The 12,732-nt window shown below is 48.0% G+C and overlaps 1 protein-coding gene across 6 annotated transcripts in view; it reads left to right on the top strand.

Moving 5' to 3' along the window:
- SERTAD2 (SERTA domain containing 2) overlaps positions 1 to 12,732 on the top strand; it is a 76,606-nt gene that overhangs the window by 54,144 nt on the left and 9,730 nt on the right. For 2 of the 6 annotated variants that reach the window (XM_057383399.1, XM_057383401.1), the window contains exon 2: positions 1,953 to 2,110. The exons of 2 other annotated variants lie outside the window; for them this stretch is intronic. The gene's annotated coding sequence lies outside the window, so the exon portion shown is untranslated. Of the gene's footprint in view, positions 1 to 1,952; positions 2,111 to 2,569; positions 2,926 to 3,226; positions 3,317 to 12,732 lie in introns of those variants that run through there. 2 more of the 6 variants (XM_057383400.1, XM_057383405.1) reach the window with 2 other exon arrangements.

The following is a 12,732-nucleotide window of genomic DNA, read 5'->3' as shown; positions in this document are numbered from 1 at the left end:
TCCCTGGGAAGCCCATGCATGCATGGTTCTGAAATGGGATGCATTTTGGGTGGCTTCTCCTTGCAGACACTCAGACCTTCCCCCAATCCCGCTCCTGCAGGCTCTGGAAACCTCTGCCGACACACTTCCCAGCGCAGCATTTTGTGGCTCCGTTGCAGGCTGCTTCTCCCTGCTTGCTTACTGACATGCTCGGGCAAACTGCATTTGGGTCTTGCAGACACCTTCTGCTCAGGCTGCTCCAGAGCTGCAGAGTGGAGTTTCCTGCCCAGAAAAGTCTCCCTGGATCAGGTGCGAGGCCATGTGAGGAGCAGTCGGCAGCGGGATCATTCTCCTGGCRTAGCCCAACCTCGTCCCGCCGCGCCGGAGCCTCTGCCGTGCACCAAGCACAGGAAGGAGCTCTATTCATATCGATTCGTATCGTGACCTATGCTCAGCTGGGAATGCTTCTGAGTGTGGATGCAGGTTGTACTAGTTGTGTTCAGAGGAACAATCTGAGTTACAGCGTGACTATGAACTCCTGCCAAGAAAGACTCGGGAGAGTTACAGTAGGAAACAGAAGGGGCGGTGAGCTTTTTCTTCTGCTGGTGTAAAATTGGAGCAAAGTCAGAGGCATTTAAAACTCGGATGATGCAGGCTCGGGCTTTTTACTGCCGAGAGTAACATGGCAAGTTCAGGGCTGTGCGTATCGGGCTGGAGCCCAGCTGCTTATTTAGCAAATGTTTGTGGTTGTGCCTCTGGTGCCGGTGATAGCGTGCACACACCCAGGCACGGGGACTGTAAACCTGCCGTGGACTTTGAGCTCCGGAAAGCAGGCTGGGCGCATCCACGGCGCAATTGCGCAAGGCCAGATCCCGCTGTGTTACAAATCTGGTGTAAAGGAGGGGCGGAATGGGGCCCTGAAATTCAGTGAATCTGGCATGCAAAAAAACCCAAGCAACCCAGTGAAAAATGTGCAAGTTTTACAGATATTCTGACTTTTGAGCCTAGATATCACTCTRGCCTTAAAGAAAACGAACCTTTTCTTTTTATTTAGTGATTTTATTACGAGGCTGGTAATTTCAGGAAGAGACTTGTTTCCCCAGGCAGAAGGACCAAATCTCAGTGCCTTCCTGCTGGAAAGTATCCAGCCAGGGAAATTCTGGTTTTAATGTCTGCCAGCTCCTGGGCAATTCGCAAATCACTCGTCAAAATCTAGTRAACGGTTCGTAAATTGCTTWGCAGATTGGTTTAGGGCTAACTCTGTGCCACAGATACGGGATGAGAGAGCTTGGATCTCCTCAAAGGAATGGCTGATAGCAAGGGTGGAAAGGGAAAGGTGGGCTGAGGCCTCCAAACTGGCAGAATAAAACGTCAGGTTTTTTAGATCTGATGCCCCTTTCCTCCCTTTTTAGTGAGTTCAGCAGAGTGCTCAAGTGCCAGTCCTGGTGTTTAAACATCAGTTAGATGGGGCCTTTTCAACTATCATTTTAAGAATRTATAAAATCAGCTCTTAATATTCTTTTATTTTGTCAGATTCACTACTTTATTTGTTTAGTGTTGTTTTTCCTTTGTGGATTTTTGTCAGATGCAGTTTCCAGGGTAAGGAAACGTTTCTTCTAAAAGTATCCTTCTTTTCCTTTTCGGTTTTTCTAACTGAAAATGGAACTTAGTATTTAGCAAGACCATCATCTTGATTGATCACAAATCATTACAGACCRTTTTGAGCATAATACCTAAACGAGTCGGGATATTAATGGCTAATAATCGCCTTTATATTAGGTCTTAAAGCTTTATTGTCCCGAAGTACAACCGGTTTAGTGGAACATGAAAGGCCGGAACGATCCGAGATGCCTGCTGGGGTTACAGCCAAAATTGTAAGGTGTTTGAATCGCCTTTAACAGCGCCGGCTGGGATTACAGCCCCTTTGGAAACACAATCATCGAGGTGACTTAAAATAATCGTCTTCTTTCCAGATAGCGCCTGGTGCCGAGCGCTTCCCTCCTTCCCCCAAGTCTTCGCGCGCTCGAACATCTCCGTTTGGCCTCATTTTTGTGCTTCGGTGGTATCTGCACAGCCCAAATTAGCAGCGAGGATTCCACGGACGGGGGCCGCCGCCTCCCTCGGCTCCCAGGTGAGGTCCCGGGGCGGGGGGCGGCCGGGAGAGCTCCGGGCTTTCTCAACATTTCCCCCTCGACCCCGCTCTGCTTGGCCGGGCCGGGCGCTGACCGGAGGCGTGGGGAGGAGAATTTTGGGTTGTACCGGGACAAGCCGGGGACAGCCCCGCGCGGGGATCTAGGCTGGCCGAGCCCCGTGCCCCGGCCGGGTCCCCSCCATCGGATAGCAGGGATACTTGTCATATTTGCGGTCGGGTCCCCGCCTTTGTGCCGGCCCGGCGCTCCCCGGGGAAGCCGCGGCGGCTGCGGGGCCGCGCCGCCCGCCCGGGGCCGGGGCACGCGTGGGCAGCGCAGGGAGCCGGAGCGGGGGAGGAGGAGGAGGAGGAGCAGCAGCAGCGGGGGTTGGGGGGGCGGGGGAGGAAGGCCGGGGCCGAGGCGGAGCTTTGACGCGGGCCGGAGGGTGAGGAGCTCGCCGGAGCCGCCCCTGTCGTCAGTGCTGGCGGCAAGTGCTGGGAGCCGGGGCTGGTGGTGCCTCCTCCTTCTCCTCCTTCTTCTCCTCCTCCTCCATTGTATAATGCTGCGTGATCGCAGCCGCTGGGGCAGAGCGGAGGCTTAAATCCTCACGCCGCCTGCTCCTGCCTCCTCCTTCTCCTMCTGCCTCCTCCTTCTCCTCCTCCTCCTCTTTTCCTCCTCCTCCTTTCCTCCTCCTCCGCATCCCACCCGGCCCCTCCCCGGAGCGGCGCGGCGAGGAGCGACATATGGAGCTGCTCTAGGGCGAGAGTTTCCGACCTCCCCCTCTCCATGCTTTAGTTCTCAGGTGGAGCTGCATGTGGTGAGTGGGGCTGGGGGCTGGGGGGCATCGGGGAGGGTGGGGGACAGGGGCGGCGACAACCCCCCCACCCCCTCTGGCTTTGCGAGTCATCGGGGCTTGTTTTATCTCTACCTTTAAATTGGTGCCCGGGCAGAGGAGCCCGGGGCGGGGATCCTCCCCCTCTCCTCCGGGGGGGTTCGCGGTGAGATGAGCAGAGGAGGGAGAGCGGCGGAGTTGACCTTAAAATACGCCCCCTCCCCCGCCGATGCGGGGGGATCCCGAGCCGAAGCAGGTGCGGGTGGCTGGAATATACTTTTTTACCGAGGTGGCTGTGCCGGTCCCGGTAGCGCGGCCGGTTTGTGCTCTCCGGAGCCGGGCTCCCTCCGMCGCCGAGAAAGCCGCGCCACCCCGGGTAAGTTCGCGTGTGCGCCGGGGAGCCCCCGGATCGGAGCGCTGCAGCCTTGCTCCGTTCTCCCGGCGGGAGCGGGGGCTTCAGGRAAGCCCGAAAAGTGCGTGCCGAGGTGCCGGGAGAGCTAAAAGGGCCTGGGGGAGACTTTCACTCCGCTGTAGCGAAGCTGACATATGGCTGGGCAGGACCCGGCTGGCCCCGCTGCCTGGCCCTTTTCAGGGGTTGGTGTTAGGGCAGGGGATTAGCCTGTCTTTTCCCTGAGCAATAGCGCGCACGGGTCTTCCTTGGGAGCACCGCCAGCGCGGAGAAACAGGCGTCTGGRGGGCTTTTGTGAGGAAGGTGGTTCATCTTTTGGAAGCGATGGCAAAAAAAAAAAAAATATTTATTAGGATTTTCTTCAGGGTGGATAAACGCTTGAAAAAAAATCCTTTTGCGGTGCCGCTTTGATTTAGAGCATTGGCTGCTTTACTCACATCAGGATCTGGAAAAAATAAGTTCTTCCTAGGCATGAAAATAGGAGTTCAGTTACCTGCTGTCATTTCTTGCATTTTGTGAAACACAGCTGGAAAACCCAGGGCCACTTTTGTTGAAAATGTGTGGAGGGGTTTGTGTGCTGTCCAGTGGGCCCCTTGGTGGCTGATTTACAGCTGTGGGTCAGCTGCTGGTGTAAAATAAAGCGAATCTGCCCATTTTATCTCCATCCGGGGGTGGGGGGGGAGGCTTGTCAGCTTCTTTATCTGAACTTCAGTGCAGCACGCCAGAGCTGTTGCGTGTGGCGGCGTGTGCTCACACAGATCCAAGGCTCTCKGGAGCAGGGAAGTCCAGGCTTTTTCATCTGGTGCCTGGTGCAGTCATCAGGGTGACTCTCGCTGCTGTCAGTGGGTGCTGGATTTGGTCGCTCTAGAATGTACTATTGCTCAAACAACGGCGGGAGAYTGCCCCAAACATCAGTTTTATGCTTGTGTCGCTCAAATGAGTAAACACTGACTATGTGTGTGAGTTGAAATAACGCTTTCTGCTTGGTTTTATTCTGGTAATTTTGACATGCACCTGCACAGGTGAAGGTTCCCGTGTCTTACGGACTTCTCACAGGGTACAAAATCGACAGAGGCACCTCGGTTTCTATCTGAGGGCACGGGAAGCTTTCATATGGTAAAACAAACTGTAAAAATGAATTGTGTTTTCTTAAAAATCATTGCTATCGAAATTAGCCACTGATTTAGCAGGGTAAATTGAAAGTAGCCCTTTCTAGCTGAAGTTCAAATGCATGCATTTTTACATAATGAGACAGTATCTTTGGACTCTGGTTTAACATAGTGAACCAGTGGTGGTGGTAGAGATGGGAAGGAGGATTAGCAGCTTGTGCTGCTGGACAGGTATCTGAGAGCATGTCCTTCGGAATACTTCCATTGTTCAGGCCAGTATTGCAGCATCCAATGGAACAGCTCTAGATATTCCTCCTCTCGTGACTGATCCTGCTTCCATTTAAGTTGGTAGCAGAAACCACCCACTCCTTTTCTGCARGAACTGGATTGGACTGCTAAGGAATGAAGCTAGACTTTGTGCATATTAAAAYGCTGCTTTGATTTTCGTGTCAAGCTGATTTCTTTTTCTCTGAAGCTGATTKAAAACAAACAAAAAGAAACTTGATAGCCATAGGTCCTTCAGGTTTTGTCTGTAGGTGAAGCAGTCTTAAAGATCATTAAATGCATGTGTAGGTGCTGGTTTATTAAGAGTTGTAATTGTATTCCTTTATACACCTGCACTTTTTAATGGGAAAGATGAAATAATGAGTGTCACAGTGGAAATAATAACATAAATATTCCAAGTGCTCAACTTGTCTGCCTGAGAGGCATCAAGGACTTTGAGATAAAGTCCTAATAGCAAGGAAACCCTCACAWTTCATATTCAAAATTAATTTTTTTAGCTTCCATGAAGTACAGCAGATTTTACATAATACCAAATTTGAAGGATTTTGCCATCATTCACACAAGCTGCTTTTATTTTTTCAATAAATATTTCATTGGGAAAACATTTYTTTTTGTTAGGAACTGACTTTTTTCACACTGATGTAAAGCACTCCTGGCACAGTTCATCTCTGGCAGTGCTAACACTAGACAGGTGATCCAAAGTACTTGTGACTATTTTTGCTTTTATGTAACATCTTAAAGTGTAATCTGTCAAACAAGGAGAATGCAGTACTTTGAAAGTGTAAGTAGTCTTCTGGTGATCTACTTCTTATAAGGGCCAGGTAGCAAGAGAGACACCTTCTTTTAACTCAGCTTTATAGTGGAACTGGCTCACAAGGAGACAGCTCCAGTTGCAGTGGTTCCTTAACATGCACGTGAATCAGGGCCAGAAACAGCAGCTTTCAGTTACCAAGTCCAAAGATCAGGAGTGTTCCAAAGGAGAGAGCAAGGTCCAGCTTCCATGTAAGCAGGTTGGCACTAAGCACAGATCTTTAGTCTTGATGAATCTTTTGCTAATTAATGGTTTGCAGAAGATGAAATTTGCCAATCTGAGCACAGGGCTCRTTTTCTTCAGGGATATATAATTGCWTGGTTTTTGCCAYGTCTTTTAATTTCTAAACTTTCATAGGTCAGAGAATCTGCTGTCATGTTTTCTATAAACTGAGAGAGACCCTCACCATGCATTAGTTCTTTAATTCTTTTATAAACAGAGTCAATTTTTGTGTTTGCTGTAGTGGAGGCTTCAGGTTTGTTCATCATCACCAATGCAAACAGTGTAACAAAAATTAGATAGCAATGCTTGGCTGTTCAGCACGAGTGGGGAAAGCAAGTCCCTAAATGCCAAGCTAATGTTGCTCTTGGATGTTCTGAAGTCAAGCCCAAACTGAGGTCCAAAGCAAACGTGTGGCTGAGAGACAGCAGAGATTTAGTGGGAGAAACTGGGCTGTGTGTGACAAAGCAGGGTCCCTGCCCTCTGTCTCTTGGCTGTGTGGGTATTAAATTCTGTGCCACTGTGCAGAATAGAAACTTCTGTGCCCCGTTTGCCTCAGCCATGGCTCTGGTGAACATGTCAGGGTGTCACTGCCAAGGATGAGCTGTGTGAAGATGCGCTGGYTGGGACATTCCTCCAGCACAAAGGGGATTTTCGGGGTGGGGAAGACCTGATTCGAGGGGCATTTCCCAGGGAGAGTTGGGGCAGTCTCCAGGGGCATTGGGTACAGCCTCATGGGTCTTCAGAGACAGCTTTAAGCTGTGACTGGGAGCAAGAAGGCTCGAAAGGACCAAAGAAACTGTCAAGTCACCAGAAAGCAAGTTTTTGGTTTTCATGTGTCCCTTCTTTGAGGGTGGAGGCTCATCTAGCTCAGGTGAGACAGCAGCCACCACCACATCAGAGTGACTGTGGGTTCAGGCTGGTGCAGTGAAATGAAAACCATGCTCAGAGTCCTGCATCAGGYGAGGTCAGACCACTGTTGTTCAGGTGAGGGGCCAGCTTTGGTACCATTCTCAGCTTGGTACATAACATAGGTGTTGCCACAGAACATCTGAAGTTCCCAACATGTATAACACGATCAGTGTTTTGAGTACCAGTGGTTTAAAAGAGGAATTTCTCCTTAATATCACTCCGGAATTGAATTTTAAGTGATATTGAGTGACTTGAGTCTGTCTGGAATTATTAGGAGCCAAAGCCTGTTTTTTGCTTTCACACCAGTAAAGTGTATTGGATTTCATCTGACAGCTTGCTCCAGTGAAGTCAAAATAAAAATAGTATTTTTAATGTAGTAGTAGAATACAGAGAGAAAAGTTCAAACATGGGTTGTTTTCTTTTGATGTTAATTTGAAAAATGGGCAGTATATGGAAGTACGAGAAAAAAAGAAGTTCCCCTTTTCAAGGAACCCTGAATTGGTGGAAAGATCTAAATTTTCTAATACTTCCTCAGATGTAACAATTGAAACTGTTTTCTTGATCCCAGATTTTCCACTCCGCCCCAGAAACCCTTGTGCTGTTGGAGCCACACTCACCTTGAATGAAAACATGACAATTATTGCCTATGTTCATACATTTTCTTACAGTAACAGCCTGTAACATTAGTCTTAAAAAAMCCCTCCTGTCCTACCAGGCAGGCAATAAGATTGAGTGAACTGTGCTATAGCAAGAACCACCCATGATTGGAGGTAAACTATGCGGATATATGTCGGGGTGGAGGTTGAAAGGAGCGTGGAGGGCATATTTGAAGCAGACGGTGCAACTGCTATAGCAGGTCTGACTAGTTTGGGATGCCTCAAGGCAGCTTTGTCTTAACTTCAGGTAGCTGCAAAGTGAAGTTTTAAGTCCTAATTCAGAAATACATCATCCTCATCTTCCGGTGCCTCCACAAACTTTACTTTTCATGTGTTTTCTCCCCTGGAAAAAAAGCCTGTAGTAGGTCCACGTGCATGCATGTCATTTGCGTATTTTTCAAATAAACATTTCATCAAGATAGGAGGCTAGCATTTTGTGTGCAAACCACAGTGGTTTTTTGGAGCAGTGGTAGTAACATTTTGCTTTCTTGCTGCTCTGTGGGCCTTGTGTGAGACGAGCCACTCTATTCCAGCACTTTTGGCATGGCCTGATTTGCTGCGGGTCGGGTCTCATTCCCACTCCTGGCTCTGTGTTGGAACAGTGCCTTGGGCTTTAGGAGCCTGTGGTTGCGGGGATTTTTGATATTTTTGATGGGGTATTTCCATGCTGGCTGTCCCAGGGGTGCAGTAACCTGCTTGGGTTACCCTCCTGGGATCTGGCTGCCCCTTGCCCCCTCCTCTGCCATCTGCTTGGCAAAACTYGCTCTTCTAAACAACCTCCTTGCACTTTCCTCCCCTAACTACTAAAGTGTTCCACAAATAGCTGGTGAATGAATAGAGGAGAGAGGATATTTTCTGTGTGTGTGACACACAGTGTCAGCCTTCCTGTCGCTGCTCTGCTTCCCCTTGCTGGCAGGGGGACACACGTGATGTGTGTGTGTGCTTGGACGAGGACTTTTCTTTTAATTGTGGGGAAAATCAGTGTAATACTATCTTGGGTGAGGTGAATGGGTTGTGCCTGAATGAATATGAAATTAGGTTTAGGACATTCTGTTTCCTGAGCTGTTCTCCTTCTGTATTTTCCGCTCACAATTTCCAAAGTCTTAYTTTGTGGTTAAATTTCTTTGTTCTRTGTTAATTAACCTGTCCTAAGCACGCTTCGAAATACAGATTTAATACCCATGTTGTCAGAATATGCTGTTCAAAGGGTGTCTCCATCTAAGTTTAAATGACTTYCTTGAAAATGTTTCAGTTACTCCAYGTAGAAGTGACATGGATCCCATGGTGGCTGTTTTAAAGAACATCATCTTGGTATAGTAGTTTTTATTGTGAAATCAAGCAGGTGCCCCGAAAAATGGAATCTCTGCCTTCTCTAACTCATAGCCATTACAGGTTGAGAATAGTTCAAGGCTGGCCAAAGTTCCCTTTCTTTAATCAGTTTTCAGAAGGCACCTTTGTAGGACATGGAAACATGCTGTATTTCAACAAATGYTTGAGCTTTATACACTGGACTAAAAGGCCAGCAGTTATCATCTTGTCCAACATCATTTAACACCATCTTAGCAAACTTTCATGTCAAATTTTAACTACCTTTTTTTTTTGTTTTCTTTTCACTGGTGGTGGAGAAATGTCCAACAACTTTTTCACCTCTTTAAGAGAAACTTGCAGGGYGAGTGGGTTCTTTTTCATAGAACATACTTGTTTGCAGGGTTGTGTTCATTTCATTTAGGCAAAAATGTTGAAAGCAACTCATGTGCTGTTACATCTACTTTCAAAAAATGCCAGAAAAACACCTTTACTTTCTCCTAACTCTCAGTAGTGTGAAACTGGTTAGCAAATAAAATCTGCAGGCCAGAAACTGATTTGTCATTGCTGGGATTTGTATGGTGCATTTGCAGTATCTATTTCTTCAGAGGTTTTTGTTCCTTTCTCCTCTTCTTCCCTCCTGCCATTTGCTGCTTTTCAGTTTGACTGTGATAATTTATTCAACACTGTTTTCAGAGCAATAACCTACTTTTTGGCAAACCATTCAGTTCTTTCAGTAGTGTGGGGTTTGTTCTTCTCCCCCCCGTGTGTTTATTAAGGGTCTGTGACAAGGGGGAAAAACAAGATATCTTTGGGGRAAAAGATACTACGATAGGATTCAAACAAAGTAATTATACATAGGTAAGAAAAAACTCCCTTATTATCCACCGAGGGGTCTCATCTCTCATGGGTGCAYGCACAATTCTCATTAACCTTTGCAGGAATGACAGGGGTCCAGTGGAAATGGGCTGCAAAGCTCAGTCCCTACACACACTAAAAATACCAGGCAGCCCTGGACACGTGCRTGCCGATAGAGATGTCTTGTACAATGCAGCCGTGATCCATTGTTCCGTGCAGGGGAGGAGGGATGCACGGGGCTGTTTCATCATTCTCCCTTAGAGCCTGACCAGTAGCATCTTGTCATCACAGCCGTGTAATTTTAGCAGTGAAAAGGGAGTGAGTGTGCGTTTCCCCAGCCAGTGTCACTTTCTGGTGGCTGCTCTAGCTCTTTCAGATTGTTTTGAATTTCATTTGCAAGCGAGGTGTCTCTTTTTAGACTCCACTTGCGCTGTGCTGGTACCTGCTGGCTCTGCAGTGGGAAAGGATGGAAGGCGGTCTTGGCTGAATTGGGCCCCAGAGCAGCACACAGCCATCTTAAATTGCTTCTGCTCCACCTTCTTGAAGAGTTGATGGCTCTGGATCTTCCAGTGTGGCTCCTTGCCCACTGACACGGGAATTCACAGTGTCGTGGTCCTGCCTGTGAGACCAGCATCTCCAGCTTCCAAGCAAGGAGGCCCCAAGTGCTGTCCTTGTGGGAAGAAACGGTGATGTGGAGCAGGAAGAGCTTTTTGGCTGATCCCAGGAGAAGCCCTCACATATTTTTTGGGTGACAACAAGCAGAGTCTGCTGAATAATCAGTTAATCATGTAGTAAAGTCAGAGGATCTGGCMTGGTGCTGTGCCTGGTTTGCTTTCCTGCAGCTCTGATTTCCTGCTGCYGATGCCCAGGTGTGTAAAGCAGCTCCGTGAGCTTTTGATACCCACAGCAGAGTGCTCAGCCCGTGTGTTCACAGCACAGAACTCGATTCACTTGGCAGGCCTGGCTGCCTCCTTAACACTGCCACATGGAAACCCAAATTTCATAACAGCCTCAGCCCAGCTCTTTTTGGTGGCTCTTTAAAGCACAGAGCCCCAGGGAGGAGGGTCCTGGTGGTGGCTCGGGCACTGTTATGAGCAGTGGGTGTGTGCAGCCGTTCTGGGGAAGGATGTAAAGATTTGGCAGTGGGAAGGGGCGACTCCTCCAGCTGATTTGGCTCAAAGCAGGTGGTTGGTGGTCAGCAGGGCTGTSAAGGGCCTGGCAACCACAGACTGTGTTTCTTAAAGCTTCCAGTCGAGGGTGAGACCAAAAAAGGGCAGGTTGGGGGCTTGTTTGCATCTTCTGGGCTCTGTTTTGTAAGGAAGCACACGGGAAGTCCTGTCTGCAGCAGAACATGTGAGAATTGACATTTTGGCTTTGASATCTTTGAGACAGACATTAGTTCTGCTGGGCAGTCAAACCTGTTCTATTTTTTTTTTTCCAGTAAAGACAACTGCCTTGCCGTACGTGAATAAAGCCCATTTTGAATAAGTGCTTTTTTTTAAAGTGTGCTATACAGGTATATCCTCCCTCCTGCCTTGTACTGCAAAGGAGTTGTCAGAGTTGCTCAGGACTTTTGCTTTTGCCTTCAGCCTCGCAGGGGTTTGCAGTGTGCCTTGCTGGCTTTCTCTGCACCGAACCTGTGCGGTCTTGTCCACCTTCTGGTTCTGCCAGGGCRGTCTTTAATGCTTTAACGAGCTAACAAGTGCTCCTCTGACTTAAACTTGCATTAACTTCTGCTACCCTGATAGAATTCCTAATATTATAAACACCCTTAATAACATGGCTGTAATCTAGAAAACCTGCTGTCCTTTTTCCAAACAATTACTTAATGAGGCAGTAATTTATTCTAAGCTATATTTATTGGAGCCCATTCCAGCTTTATCAGACGTACTCTGTTTGGATGTGTGCAGTTAGTCAAAAACTTTAAAACTGCTCCACTTCTTCCAGGRGAACATGTTACATTTAGCAAACTGACAGCATTAGAAACTGTTTCCAATTTAATAGAAGCATATGTTTCCTGCAAGGCTTAACACACTGCAGAGTCAGAGATTGCCTTAGACCGCGGCTTTGCCCTTTTTTTAGCGCGGTGGAAAGGAGCTGGAAACTGAAGGCAGAAGTGGAGTTGGTGTTTTTGGTTGTTTTGCAGAGATCCTTCTAGCAGGGCTCCGGCCGGGCGGCGAGTTTAAGAAACTCTCAAGAAAGTGGTGTGGGCGGCGCACACAGAGCTCTCGCTCCAAATGCAGTTTCTGATCATGAACAAACAGCRAGAGCTCGCTTTGCCCTCTGGGCCTCAAATAGTACAGTATGCAACAAGGGAGAGCAGGCAAGGCACGAGGATGGAAACAGTAGGATCAGATTACAGTTTCAAAATATCGCTGGAACACGTTGGCTGGCGTTACACTATTGACTGGCTTTATAATTGCATTGCTTATTTGCTAGGGAAGGCTTCACCTTACTCTCTGATTAACATGGACACTCCTTCGGGGACCTGGGGACTCCAGGCTCTGAGTATCAAAGGCAAACCCCATGAGAGCTGTGCGACTTCAGATGCTTCTCAARTGAGAGTCTGAGCTTCCCCTGTTGTCTCCTGTTTGCCAGAGGTTTCCGTGCACAGTCCTTAACTAAGTCCTACTCAGATTAGCTTCTGAGAGTCACCCACTGTGGTTTTCCTTCTTATTTTAACTGCAGAGTAGAAAAGACCCCTCTCACTTAGCTTGCGACATGCTCTTCTCTCAGTCTTCACTYGTAGGTGAAGCAGGGGCTAAGGCTGTGCTTATGTAGGGAGAGAGAAGCTGCCTTTCTTGCTAAATGCAGGAGTGGGGTGCTGAGGAGCTTTACTTGCCTCTCTCTTTTTTCTGGAAGAGCTGAGTTTTACCCACTACAGGAGATGGGAAAGAGTGAGGTCCCTGTAAAATAAGTGTGAGAAATACCTGCCACTTGCAGTTACTGCTGGCACTGACAGCCTTGCACTGAAGACTTGCAAACAAAAACAATCCGCTGTACTCTCTGGAAGCAYAGAGCTGCCCAGGAGGCCAATTTTTTTATATACTCCAAAGGCGAGTTTTGTAAGTGCTTATTAAACCTCACTCAGTTAAAAAAATTAAAAAGGGCAGCCAGAATTAATGTAAAATGTGTTGGGGAAAAACAGACCTTGTAAATGCAGAATGTCTGAGCTCTGGAGAGGACAGAAACCCCTGCACAGCTCCATTCCCTCTACCTCTCTTCGGG

This window comes from Malurus melanocephalus, unplaced genomic scaffold (genome assembly GCF_030028575.1).
Source record: "Malurus melanocephalus ecotype Western Australia unplaced genomic scaffold, MMel_1.1 scaffold_630, whole genome shotgun sequence".
Lineage (NCBI taxonomy): Eukaryota > Metazoa > Chordata > Aves > Passeriformes > Maluridae > Malurus > Malurus melanocephalus.
Note: the sequence above shows the minus strand (reverse complement) of the source record. Positions and strands in the feature narration are given on the sequence as shown.